Source organism: Aquila chrysaetos, chromosome 18 (genome assembly GCF_900496995.4).
Source record: "Aquila chrysaetos chrysaetos chromosome 18, bAquChr1.4, whole genome shotgun sequence".
In the NCBI taxonomy this organism is placed as follows: domain Eukaryota; kingdom Metazoa; phylum Chordata; class Aves; order Accipitriformes; family Accipitridae; genus Aquila; species Aquila chrysaetos.
The window spans coordinates 14,060,300-14,074,092 of record NC_044021.1 but is presented as its reverse complement, the minus strand read 5'-3'; the positions used below and the strand labels follow the sequence as shown (position 1 = coordinate 14,074,092).

General features: G+C 39.7%; 1 protein-coding gene across 1 annotated transcript in view; it reads right to left on the bottom strand.

The window, feature by feature from the left end:
* Positions 1-13,793, bottom strand: part of GMDS (GDP-mannose 4,6-dehydratase) — a 430,504-nt gene that overhangs the window by 232,272 nt on the left and 184,439 nt on the right. The gene's annotated exons all lie outside the window — the stretch shown is intronic.

The window sequence follows — 13,793 nt, the reverse complement described above, 5'->3', positions numbered from 1 at the left end:
CTCTGGAAAATTTGTGTACCCATTTCTGCTCCCTGTAGAGTTGCTTTAAATAATATTTGTTTCTAGTTATTTTCATATCTTGATTTTTAGATTATGACAGCTGTGTTTCTAAAAGGTGGTTAATAGTCTCTGCAAAAGCAGAGGGATTTGAATTTAGACCATGAGTTCAGGCTAAACAAGCCCAATGGCATTTGCACACTAATGGGCCAAAAAATTAAAATTACATGCCTTTTTAATAGCAAAAAAAAAAATTAAAAAAAAGAAAGATTGAGTGGTGACAGATGATACCTCATCCTGATGGAAAGCAGGAAAGTTGGTGAAAATTACTGCACTTGTAAAATGCTCTTAGCAAATTTCAAAAGTCCTAAATAGTGCAGATTGTACATTCAATGCACATATATAGGTTTTTTCATTATGGAACTCTGCTCTTGAGATATGCATCTCAATATTTTCTGTTTCCTGTGAAACAAATGATAGGCTGCTGCAAAATTATTAAATAATGTTGAAGTAATTTTTCAGACTACTAATTTTTCCTGTAAAGTCAAGAGCACTACAGTACCTTTTTGTGTCATTTGACTCTGCTGAAAGTAAAAAAAAAAAGCGCACCTATAAGAACCATGTGGAACGAAGCATTTAAATAATTCAGACCTTACCACAGGAATAAGATAGAATTTTAATTTTTTGTCAGCTGCTGAACTAATTGGAACTCCAGTTATTAGCCATTTAGAATATATCATTAGTTTATGCTTGTTTTTTTAAAGGATGAAAATCACGTCATTTCCATGTACCCTGAAAAAGTGTTCATGTATAAAGGAAGCTTACAATATAGTGTGACTTGCAAAATTTCTGAAATAAAATATACTGGAGAGTTTTTATAGCAATGTTCCTCAAAAATTGGACAAATGAGTCAACTGCAGGATGAAAGCCCAAGCCCTTCTTCCAAACTGCACCCTGCATACTCACCAGGAGAAATATGATTATCCCAAAGATAAACCAGTGCAAACCACAGGACCGACACAGTGACTCTGCTATTGCCATTTCTGAAAGCAAAGTACTGTGGTTCCCCTGTTCCTGGCTGGACGGGCTTGCAGCGGGAGTGGAGTTCTGGCTTAACAGAAACCAGCGACAGAGTCTCTTTGGCTTACTCAGACTGGCACTTCTCCAAAGACTGTTTCCATTTTTTACATTATCAAAGTGCTTTGAGATCTTCACACAGATTATTACTAAATAATTAAAAAATAGACTCAAATTATTACACAAACTTATTAGGATTTGCTCTGAAACTTCCTAACCTTCTGCACTGAAACAGTTTCAGTTAGCATTATTATTCAGTAAATAACAGTTGAGGGAGAAGCATTTTTTTCTAGGATAAAGTATATGGCTTTATGTTCCAGACTCCAACTGAGTAATAAGCAAAAGTGGCCGCTTTCAACGCTACATTCCCATTTGCAGTAAAAGCAGTGAGAGTTCTACTCATCATCTACATTAAAGCAAGTTTTACTGTCAACTTGCATGACTAATGAATGTCAGCTTTCATTTTGGAGCAACCACTTCCTCAGCACACACACAAAAAAGCGTATTAGGTTGTGTGTGTGTGAGATGGGACTTATGCTATCAACTTATCTTGAAATGTATGAAAGATACCGCACAAGAAAAAGCAGATTCATCTAGCACAACACAGCAAATACTAGTAACTGCTGTCTTCTTGCAGAGTCACCGATAACTGGAGAAAAATTATCTTCAAAGATCTCCAAGCAAAAATCAGAATATAATTCAAAAGGCTGAAATGAAGAATTAAAGAGCACCACAGTGAAAAACTAAAACCTTTATTTTCCAGAAATATTCCAGTAAGGGTTCAACAAAATAATACCAACCCTCTTCCTGGAAGTGCCTCAGCATTAAAGTTGCGGAAGAAAACTATGCTACTGTTCATTCTGAGAAACGCGAGTAGAAATTTTTTTCATGCAACCAAGGACTGAATGGCACATTTCAGAAGCATTTAAATGATATGGTTCATAAACAATGTTTAAATACTGATTCTCTTCAAACAGTATCTTAAAATATCCCATTACACTATATGTTTGATCCCATGCCATTAAATGCACATCATAACAAGAATTTAAGCTGATGCCCACTGGAGTCATACAAAATAGTTAAGGCTGTGTCAGCATTTCCATTATAAAGCCCTGTCCTAGGGGTTTGCAATCAGGCTATAAAATCTTGCTTTGGCCTGAAACTTGGCAGACGTAATGTCTCTTTCCTCAGGAATGATTCTATCTAAAAGGTCTATGCGGAGTGCTACAGATATCTTTATATAACTGAATACAAAGTACCTTTTGAGACACAGAAGTGGTTAGCTTCCTTCTTCCTCAGGAGGTATTGAGGACTTGCTAATGTTGAACCTACAAGAGCATTTTCCTCTATAGAATGGCCAGTTACTGCTGCTGGTGTGTTAACCACTTCACCCTTTATGTCGATTTTCATCGGATCAGGATGTTGCAGCAGCTAAAATGCCACCAGCTATCACAGCTGAATAAGGCCTACTTTATTATGCTACTAACATTACTAATTCATGTGGAAACATGTTGGTAGTAGCAACACAAACTAGCTTACATTGGTGGGGAAGAGAGATGTCCGAGTCCCACATTTGTCTCCTGGCTTTGTACTACTTCCTCAGTTCAGAGAGATTTTGTAAAACACACCTCACTCTCACACCTAGCACGAATGAACGTGGAGTGATCAAAACTCTATTAAATGGATGATGTATTTTGACTTATCTGAACACTTTCAAAATGTATGAGGGTAGCACTGTTCTGGGAGCTCACTATCCTACAGTAACCAAGAGGAGAGTCATTCTTTCTCCCTCAGTAGGGCCAAGCATGCTGGGCTAACTGCCTTGCATAGTTATCTATGCAGCAAATACATCCAAACCACGATGGGCCACAGTATGCTCTGGTTTGTGTCGCTACTGACAGCACTGGAATTGCTGTACTGGAACAGCAGAGATCTGTCCAGATGTTGCAAAGGATGCTTTGGTGTGTCCGCACATTTCAGCAGTTACAAACAGCCTTGGTTGAGCAGTGCCTGACAAGTTTTTACATTTTAAAAGAGGCCTTAAACATGAATTTTCATTATATTAACAGCTCTTTCAGGAACCCTGGGCATTAGCTTAGATTTGTTTTCAAAACCCAAGCCCTCCCTCTGAGATCATTAGCATTCCAATAGGAACCATAAGGTCTGATTTACAAACCCGATTTATCCTAGATACTATTTTAAGCAAGGATTCCTCATCAAGCAGACCTGATCTGTAAAACATATAACTTGTCAGCAAGCCACTATAGGAACAATACTACAATAAAAAGAAATAGCAGAGGTATAATGCAATAGCTTCTGCTCTCCAGCTCAGGCCTGTCGCCCGCTGCACTGCCTGGCTCAGGGTGGAAAACAGGTCGCACAGCTCATCCCTCTGAGAAGGACGCTGCCTACATCTGGCAAAGATACAGTTTTGAAAGATGGACACACCTCTCGTTAATATGTATTTAAAACTACTGCTTTAGGAAGCACGCTCTCAACGCACCTACACTTCCAAAGCTGGAAGCTCCGAGAAAAAAAATCTGGGTCTCTGCATTAGTACCCCGTTCCTTTTATCAGCACTGGGGTTTCACCTTTTGTGTATCATCAGGAAACTGGCTGTTTGAAGTAGGTGTTTTTCTCTGGAATCTGTGATTTATAAAAGGTAGCCAAATGGATGAAGCAGCTTTAAGAGCCATTGTTATAGTAACTATTTCTCTTCAACAACCCTCCTTTTCCAAGCTCTCAATGCTACATACAAAACTCAACAGGTGACAAAATTGCAGTCTTAGGAAGACTGCTATCCCTCTATAAACACTAGTTGTTTCATGCATAATAAAATCGATCATTAAACCTAGTAATATCACAGAATAACAGTCAATCTGATAGCACTTAATAGCAACATATCTATCAGCTGAGATGCAGTCCAAGCAGCCTATCAAGATGCCGTAACATCTTTTTTTTCATTTTGCATAAAATATGATAAAAAGGTTTCTGTCTCTAAAGATGCTGGCACAAGAAAAAGGGTGGTTTGTTTTTTTTTTTTTCTCCAAGTTTCTACAGTTCTGGCATAGATTCTAGTGGAAGCCTAACATGTTCAAACACATTATGTACCCAGTGCTTCTACTAACCCAAAGGAACATATTTCTTTTAACATATATATGTTGTAAATGATACATTTAATGAGATCATTAAAATGTTTTGATTGCCTGAAAATCCACATTGCTCATAATTTCCAATCTCTGAGAAGCTTTTCCACTTTTGTAACAAGCTGAAATTAAAAAACAAAGCAACATCCCCTTTTTCTAAGGGAAGAAGTCCAGAGTTTCCTTTAGCTTATACTGATGAAAATCAATAACAATTATTCTGAAGTCAATAGAGTTATGTCAATGTAAACCAGATGAAAAATCAAGTTACAGATCTTTAAATTAACCTTCCATATTTTGGATTTGAATGGAATTTTCAACCGTACCCTGATCAAAACAACTGATACAGTACTGCATTTTGGTAAAACTAGTATAGCAGCTACTTAGTGTATATTAAACACACATGCATTTTAATTGTGAATCCACTCTCAATTTAAAATAACAAATTATTCTTCTCACAACAACAATCATACAAAGTGGAAACATCACTGTTTGGAAACAAAGCAAAAATCAGTGTTAAAAGTTATTTTTTTCCTTCCCAGCTCTTCATAATATCCTGCAAATTTTACACAGCAAGTACAGCTACATTTGGATGAGCTTGCCAGAAAGTCCACAATCAGATTTTTGTAAAATGAAATATATATGAAATAAGGGTGATATGATTCATAAGCAACTCATTGTAAAGTCATGCACTACATGGGAAACATCTTCCTGACCTGAGCAATAAATCATTTTATTTCCTGAAACATGAGATATAGTGCTTTAATCCTTACATTTTAATCCTGTATAGCCTAGCTGGAAATATTTTGCTTCATCATAATATTTCCAATCTCTTTCTCTATCCTTTAAAATTGTAATAGTACCTTACGATAGTGGGTTTCTCAGATTTTTCATACATTTGCAATGTTTTTCAAATATTTTCGGTTTACATGCCCCCAACTATTTTCCAATGGACATGTGAGATCTCTAAACAGGAAAGATAAAGCTACTGATAATAGGCTTGTTTCTAAAAGTTATTCTTCATCAACCCCCTGGGAAATAATCACATAACAATAAAATCCACAGATCACAGATTGAAAGCAATGGTCCAATAACATGAGGATAAAAATTATCAAGTGATCCTCATTTGGTATTACTTTAAAATGTGCGATTTCAATAAAATGAAGTGGTACTAATTCCTTTAAATATTGCTAACAAAGACATTAATTGGCATATCAATTGAATTATTTCCTTTTCTAACACATTGACACACATTTTGAACTTTCCAATGCCAAAAGTAAAATGTGCTAAGTCTGCTTGGCCCCATTTTCCATTTGCACCACCACACTTTTTGATGGAATTCCTTGGGTAATGGAAAATATACTACCACCTGTATTTTAAAGATGAGGAGACTGAGGCAGAAAGGTAAAGGCGTGCAGAGGTAGGGCGCATCAGCAGCAGGAGGACAGCATCCTGGAGGGGTCTGATGTTCTTCAACCCAAGAGAACCTCTGCCCTCGACATCCACTTGCACACTAAGAACATTTGGACAGCTGAAGGCAACAGAAGGTCATGTAAACTAGGCATGGAGGAAACAAAAATTAATGATTTTTATAATCTAAGGGGAAAATAAGAGCGAGAGTCACATCTTGTGAGGAACGACAGGGTATAGAAATTGGGAGGGAATGCAGAAAGTAGGGAGACTTTTCTTTTACCCAGTGGGCGGAAAGATAGCACGAAGCTTACCTGGAGGGACAACTAGTAAGCCATGTAAAAGAGGCACATGGAAGTAGGGCGAGACACTATCGACCACCACCAGAGGATGAGAATCAGAGGTGACGTTTGCCATAGCACGGCGAGCCATGCTGCCCTGTGATTCAGTGGAGCTAACCCTCCACTGGGGATCTGTCATCAGGGCTTTAAATTCTTCACGACTGTTCTGCATACAAACAGATAGACGTTTCCGCCTCCCAAAGAAAAATGACAGGATGATTTCTATGACTACACAGCAGCAGTTCTCTAAAATGACCGTGAAAAAATGACATTTAATTAGCAGACAATCTGCATGGGTAATGTGTAACACAATGCTATTAGATTTCACATCCAAAATACCCTTATTCAGGATTAATTACAAATCTCAGATCTATCATATGGGGTTGGTAAAAGGATAGGGTGACATACCAGCAATAACTGCTGGGCAAAAGGTGCTATTTTAGTATATTTCCTCCATATAATTTTTCTTAAATTAAAATATTTTCCCCTCAGGAACTGTACGCTGAACAGGAAAAGGTGAGGCATCAAAGATTCTTATAAAGGAAAAACCAAACATTAATACTGAAAACAATATGTGAAAGTGTTATTCCTGTTCCCAAGTTTATGCTGTTAATGGCACTTACATAAACAGAGCAGCGTTTCGCTTACAGAAAACTTAACCTTTTGCTCCAAAATATTCACTTTGATTTCTTAATCGCAGTTCATATACACTACATTGTAAAACAAAGGTAAATGTCTTTAGCCACTCTGATTTGTTAACACTCATTTAAGCCGTGTTTTTTTAAATTGTACAACTGAAGTTATTGAATTAAACCTCTCATTTAAGCTGTCACAGAATTAGACAAGCCCTTGCATGTATGATCTATGGGTAAGCATATGTGTGTTTGCCCATCAGCACAGACTCTTTATATTGTTTAAGCATGTGTAAACAGTTGGAGTTAAGTACATGCTTTGCTGAATTGGTGCTACAATAGCTAGAAACGTATGCAACCAAAAGGAAAATCCAGTACCATGCACAAAATGGAATATCATACAGTCTAGGGCAACTTGCACTAAAAATGGATTTTAACTTAGCTTGTTAAATAGCTATCAAAGTTCAGACATCTGTGCCCTTAAATTTAACACCCCTTTCCTTTTCTCCCTGTTTTTCCCCTCCTCCGTTCTCTCAGCAACCAGTAGCACATCAAAAAACGTGCTGTTTGATGGTTCAAGCTGCGACATTCAGCCTTTACCCTAGTGCTCCCTTGAGATGAAGCAGGCAAGGCTTTTAATCTTACCTGGTGACACATGACTGACTAATACAGTTTCTTGGACCTTCTGACCTCTGGGGGACTAAGTCGGCTTGGTCTCTCAGACTCTCCAGGTGGCTGGGACATCAGCTTGTGGTGGGTCATGGTATAATCAAAGTTTTGCACAGGTCTTCCGGGTCTTTCTGTGCACCCATATTAGCGTTAACTTTTAATGTGCAAATTTCTGGGTATAAAACATGCCATTTCACTTCAAGTCAGGGGTAAAAAAACTTTCATTTACTTCGACTGAAGGCAAAAGAGTGTAATAAGAACTAGCCTTAAAACTAATCACAGTAGCATATAACTTTGCTGAGTCAGTGCTGATGTATTTTCTTGGAGAGAGAAAAATGGTTTAGCTACAGCCAAATAACTTATTTGAAACTTTGCCTCCCACACAAACTAATAAGCAGTCCTAGACAGGCTTGACACATACCGTATAACTCAAGATGTTCCTAAATCCATGTACCTCCCCTTTGAGCTTTGTTGCTCAACTGTTTTTCTGTTAGGACTTTCTTCTGGTTAGCTTTGTGACAGCGGTAATCCTCAAGGCACCCTTTAGGCCCTCAACACATCATCTGGTAAATGTGTTTCAATTTTCATAAACCTCCCTTTGCTACAGGAGTCCTGGTGCCACCAAGAGGAGTCCTGAAACACAGTTGAATTGTATTTCCGGGGAGCTGGAAAGAGCCATGGGCAAACAGCTCATTGAGAAGTAACCAAGTGGGAACTAGCGAGAGCTGGAGGGAAGGAGAAAAAGAAGTCTCAGTTTCTGCAAATAGAGGAGGCACAATTTTTTCTAGTACTTGAACAGGGCACATAAAACGCAAGGCGCTACATTTCCTTCCATCTGCTGTGTTATGAATAATTAGATTCTCAGCTAGGATGTGGTGAGAAGTACATCTCCAACACCTGTGATGATCCCAACAATTCAATGGACGAATCGTCAGTTGCAGCGGTCTGCGATTACCAGTACAAGGATGAATTGTTCCAGCTACAGATACCCCTTCAGACTCATAACAGACTAATCAAGGAAACGCATGGCTCTGACAGAAGAGTAAAAAAAAAAAAAAAAAAAAAAAAATCTTCACAGTGTGTGCTGCGGTGTGCAGTCAAGCTGGTGTGTGACCAGGGGTATGAGAACAGCTCACGCCGCTTTCAGCCCACTCTGCCTGCCCCGGCTGTCCCCATTTCCCAAGCTCTGCTTCTGCACAGGGATCAGCGGGGCTGCTGAGGACAGAACAGGACAACACTGGAGTTGTTATCTTGGATAAAACCAGAGCAACACCTCTCAACCGTAGTATTTTAACAACAAACCCCCTTGGAACAAGCTTCAGAGTAATTATGTGTGTGTGGGTGGGGGAACCCAAACCTAAAGTAAACCCCCAACCCTAACAGTCTAAGAAGAGAATAGGAGGGAAAGGCAGAGACAAGCTGACAATCTACCAGGAAGACCGCAAGCCAAGAAAGACAGCATGTCCCTTCTGCTCCTGAAAGACTTGGACATGTTTGGCCTAGTTGTGTTGACCTCCTGTATTCAGAGCCAATAAAAACATTATTTCACCTAGCTGTAGTTACTGCGGGTTGCTTAAACTTCCCACAAAGAGTTTTGTCCTTATTTCAGAGCAGGCCGTGATCGCTCTCAGGGGACCCTGAAGTTAAGCAAGGGTGCTACGGCTTCCACACCCAAAACCCCGAACTGGAAATGCCACCAGGCAGAGGGCAGCTCTCCCACAGGCAGAAAAGATACGTCAGGAGGTTGCATAAAAGCCATTGCTGAGACTGAACTCCCCTCTGGGATGAACCCTGGGCATGCTGGTAATTTTCACTTTAAAATGAAAAAGGCACTGAGGCAAAGAAATCGACACTGTTATTTACTGAGAAAATCACTTGAACGGAGGAAATCAGTAAAATTATAGCAGCTTTTTGAAAGGTACATACATTTCAATGAATATTCCCTTTTTCTAACATTGCCACTGAAACTGAATCCCACTCCTGCATTCTTTCTGTGCGGGAAGAGTGTGTCTCTAGTGTAATTAATAAATTAAATAAAAATAAATATGCAGCTATAAACCCAGAGAACTCAGTTTTCTGGCAAGATAAATTGGTGCAGTGTCACTGAAGTCAGATTACTTAAGTTTACAAAGAAGAATCCAAACTTAAATATTCCAGCATTAATGCGTCCGATTGCCACAAAAATTTTGCATAAGAAAATATGAAACAAAACATTTGGAAAGTGATTAAATGGCAAAACCCAAAGCATCTAAATAAAATGTCCACTTACCACTGTTCAACTTGTCATGCTCACTACTGTTTCAGCATCAGAATTTTTAAGAACACTTCTTCCTTTGTGGACTCCTAAAATTCATTGTTATCCTGTTTTTGTGATATTTCCCATTTAAGTTAGTTTATACTTCCTCTAGGAACAGAAGAGGCAGTCAGATCACCTGCTGTTCTGAGATGCCTACAATACTTGAGCACAATGGGGTGAAACCAGGACAGAAAGTTAGCCCAATTCTGTATTTCCTGGCTTTGTATTTTTAGTGGGACCTTTCACATAATTTTAATATCCCCATAGGTAGCTATCCATGCTCTCAGAAAAACACACATGCACATACACACACTCTGTACATGTTCAGGAAGAAAGCTGTAAATTCCAGCACTAAAAGTTAGGATTATGTGTGCCAGTGTTGTTTTTGAATGCACAATGATAAAGTTTCACAAAACACCTCTAGATTAACTACATATTGTAACTTTTTTCCTAATAGGATTGCCCTCTGTGCAGAGAATAGACTTGCTCTGACAGCAGAAACTATTGCCTTGTGAGAAATGAAGTAGGCAGGGGTCCTATGGAGTCCGAAGCTAAACAGAGATATAGAACTGCAGAAAAAGAAATGATGGATTCACAGTTCAGTCTGATTAATGCTGCTATGGAAGAATGAATAAAAGCCTGGTTTCTTCTGAAACGGTGCAGAGAAAGTCACTTAAATCAAGGCGATTTAAGGTGATCAAGGTGACTACCAAGCCCCTAGATGCAAACAGATGGGAGTTTTATTCTGAACATCAACCAATCAATCAATCAATGCAGACTTTTTTCTTTTTCATGCCTTAGTTTCTCACCGCAAAAATGGGGATATAATGCCAATGTTTTACAGGAATTTGAGAAAGTTAAGTATGTTGATATTTGTGAAACAATGAGAGAGAAGTACCCTGGAAGAGTCCAAAAGGGATGAAATCGCTCTCAGTGCAAGGCTTGAAGAGTGGCCATGAAAGGAGCACAGAGCAAATCTGCTGTCAGAGAACTCCTTCCTTGCTCTTTCCCCCCCGAGATCGAACATCTAGTCATTCAGGTGAGAGTTTTCCATCCTGTGTAAGGAACAAGGAAGAGGGAGCCTGTGGGGGGGGGAAGACAAAAGTGCAAACAAGGGCTTTATCAGAACACAAGTTTGTGGAGGCACCCCTCGTTCAGTCATTACACAATTTTTGAGCTAATCAAGTTTGCAGTGTTCCTTTTTTCCTCCTTTCATAGTTTTCAGGATGTATTCCTATTTACCTCATCTCTTATGCCCACACTAACATCTTTGGCTGATGAGGAAGACTGTAAGTGCTGTGGCCACAGAATTCTTCAACTTCCTGCTGCAGTCTAGAACCCACTTACAAAACTGGACAAAACTGCATTTTAAATAGTTTCCCAATGCACACTGAAGAGTTCATCTCTCAAAGGGCAGTTGATTGAGGGGCTCGAGGAGCAGGGAGGGAAATCACTGAAATTTAACCCTGAACCCCACGTGAACCCAGGGATTGGGACTGCATATTTTCCACTGTCCTGCCATCTGCTGCTTCACTGCACATGGTAATCTTTGGCAACCCCACTGAGAGCTGCCTGGGCTATGGCTCTGTTCAGACAGGGTGTAGAAAGAAAAGACACTGAGAATGTCATGGCTGGCTGACCAGACTACTGAGATCAGAGAGATTATGCCTCATTTGCTCACCAAGCCCTGCCAAAAGCAACACCATTTAACTGCAGGTACTCAAAACCCAACAGGCATGTTTAAAGGAATTCTAGGCTTAAAAAGAGGACCATTCATAATGCGCATTTGTTGGGGATACTGTAGCTACCACCTTTTGGCAATTATTCATGAGAGTTTTAAAAAAGTTTACAGTGCCCAGCATTTCAGGTACAAGTGATATCTGGCAGAAAGTATCGTACCTAATTTATAGGACACATGGACCTGGAAGATGACTCAAGGCAGGAATAAACAAAAGGGACCTAACAGCCCAGCAAACAGAGATAAACGGAGAGAAAAAACATAGCTGTTATTTTAAAACAGCTACAGTCTGTTTATCTCCCGGCTGTGAAATGCTGCACAGTATGGGAGTGTGAGGGTTTGGTACTTACATGCATAACCTTCATATGTCATCTCATGACAAGGGACCTCCCTTGAGCTGCAGCCAAATCTACATTTGTTCCTCAGAGCACCCCATAGGCTCCAGATGCAGCAGGCGAAGAAACAGCTCTCAAACTCCGATTTCCTCTGACCACACTCTTCTGAATAAGGGCCCCAAGCCTTTCCGTGCTAGAGTACCAAACGTTTACCCACAGAATTTACTATTTCAAAATGATGCCTGTAAAAGCTCAGGAATATTTCAGAAGTGTCTTAGAGCTGCTAAGGGATATTTTCTAAGGGTGTTAGACCTGCAAGAAAATTACTGTAGGATACAGAGTTACTGTAGGATTTTTGAATCATATCATGCTGACACCAACCGCCTGCTACTAACGTATCTCCCTCATCTTCCCTGCTTCTGCCAGAAGTACTAGAAATTAAGATGTAATTGTATATGTGTCTACAACAACATCCTGCCCTATTTCTTCACTCAAATACTGATCTTGGAAATGACAGTGCTTTCTCTGCTATCTGCTTGGGAAAACAAAGGCACTTCAGTAAGATAAGCTTCTCCAGGGGCTGCAGAACTGTGGTTGGCAGATGTCAGGGTTGACAAATGTTCTTCTAATTGCAAAGGGACACTACGAAATTATCCTCTGACGTGGAATAGACAGTCACTGTCACCCCTTCTTCTTCCCTGCTGCTCTACTGCCTCCACTCTGTCTGCCTCACAGGGAGATCGGAAAAGAGACAGAAAAAGCGATGTAAGGGAGAAGGAACAGGCATCTATTTCCCAGCTCCAGCTGTGTTGGAGCCAACAGGCTCTGTTGTTTTGATGGTTCCAGAGCCCTCTCATCTCATTTCATCTCTGCTTGAATGAAGAGCACAGCAGAGGTGGGAACGGCCTGCAGACTTACAGAGGGAGCTTCTGAAATCCTTAAGCTGTTCCCTCCTAGAAATGGCCCTTCTCTGAGAGCTGGAGTCAAATAACCTCAACCCCAACCTCTTGTTCATAGGTTCTGCACCTGGGTAACCCTGGAGACTTGCAAGGGAGTTTTGCTAGTACTGAGCTTTGTAAATAAAAGGCAAGGCAGGAGCAACGTGTTAAAATCAGTAAGGCAAAGAGATCAAACATGCTTTCCACAGTATTTTTCTTTTGATACAAATGCATAGCTTTAAAAGAGTAGGTTTGAAGTACAAAGCTACCCATTAACATTCTCAGTTTAAACTGCTTCTCTGCTGCTAAGCTCTACTGAATCAGAGATCCCCATTCCCACTCTCCTTCTTGACTCATAACCTCAGTGACAGCTACGAAGCCAGGCAGACCCACTTCATAAAATGTACTAAATGAAGCAACTTTAAATAATAGCAAGGACTGGCAGGTAGCCATGTTAGAGGAGGAAAGACCTGGTAGGAATGTCCTGCAGCATAAAAGTCTCTGTTGTTCTCATTACTGCAAAGGAAGAAAATCTCTTTAAATGCTTTTGATTCAAATGATCATTTGACAGAAACAACGGACAAGACAAATAGCTGTAAAACAAGGCAATTGGATTTCCTACTGCTACAATATCTTACTTGGCTCCCATGACACAATTTCTCTGTTATTCTGCCTTGCCATGGTAAAGTAAACTTACAGGCTACCCAGAAAACAGATGAGTGTAATCAGTCCTTTATAAATTATATCCCTTCACTCAAGGAAAGCAAATAACTTTGCCTGCTCTATAATAACTGTTTCTAATACTTCATTTATTCTTTAAATTGTTTATAAAACACTTCAAGAGAGGTCAAGATGAGAGGGCAACAATAATTGGAGATTAAGGAGACTCTCTAAGTATTTTGCGCCTGTGAGTAAACACTTTGGCAACTGTTATGATATAAGATAGATCTACTAAAAAAAAAAAAAATCAGCTTATTTAAGATATTCTTGAACATACATGTTATTTCATCTGAGAGACAGTCCTCATCTTTTCCACAGCTATTTCAATTCAAATTTAAGCAGCTGCAGAGTTGCCTGATCTCATGTGATGGGCAAATAACAATAGAAGAAAACTAAAGGAACAACGAGCCAAGGGTAACTGATCTTCTTGTGAAGTTTTCTCCAAATCTCCTGAGGAAGCAGAGGCTTTCCTCCTCAGACAGATGTGTTAAAGCCCA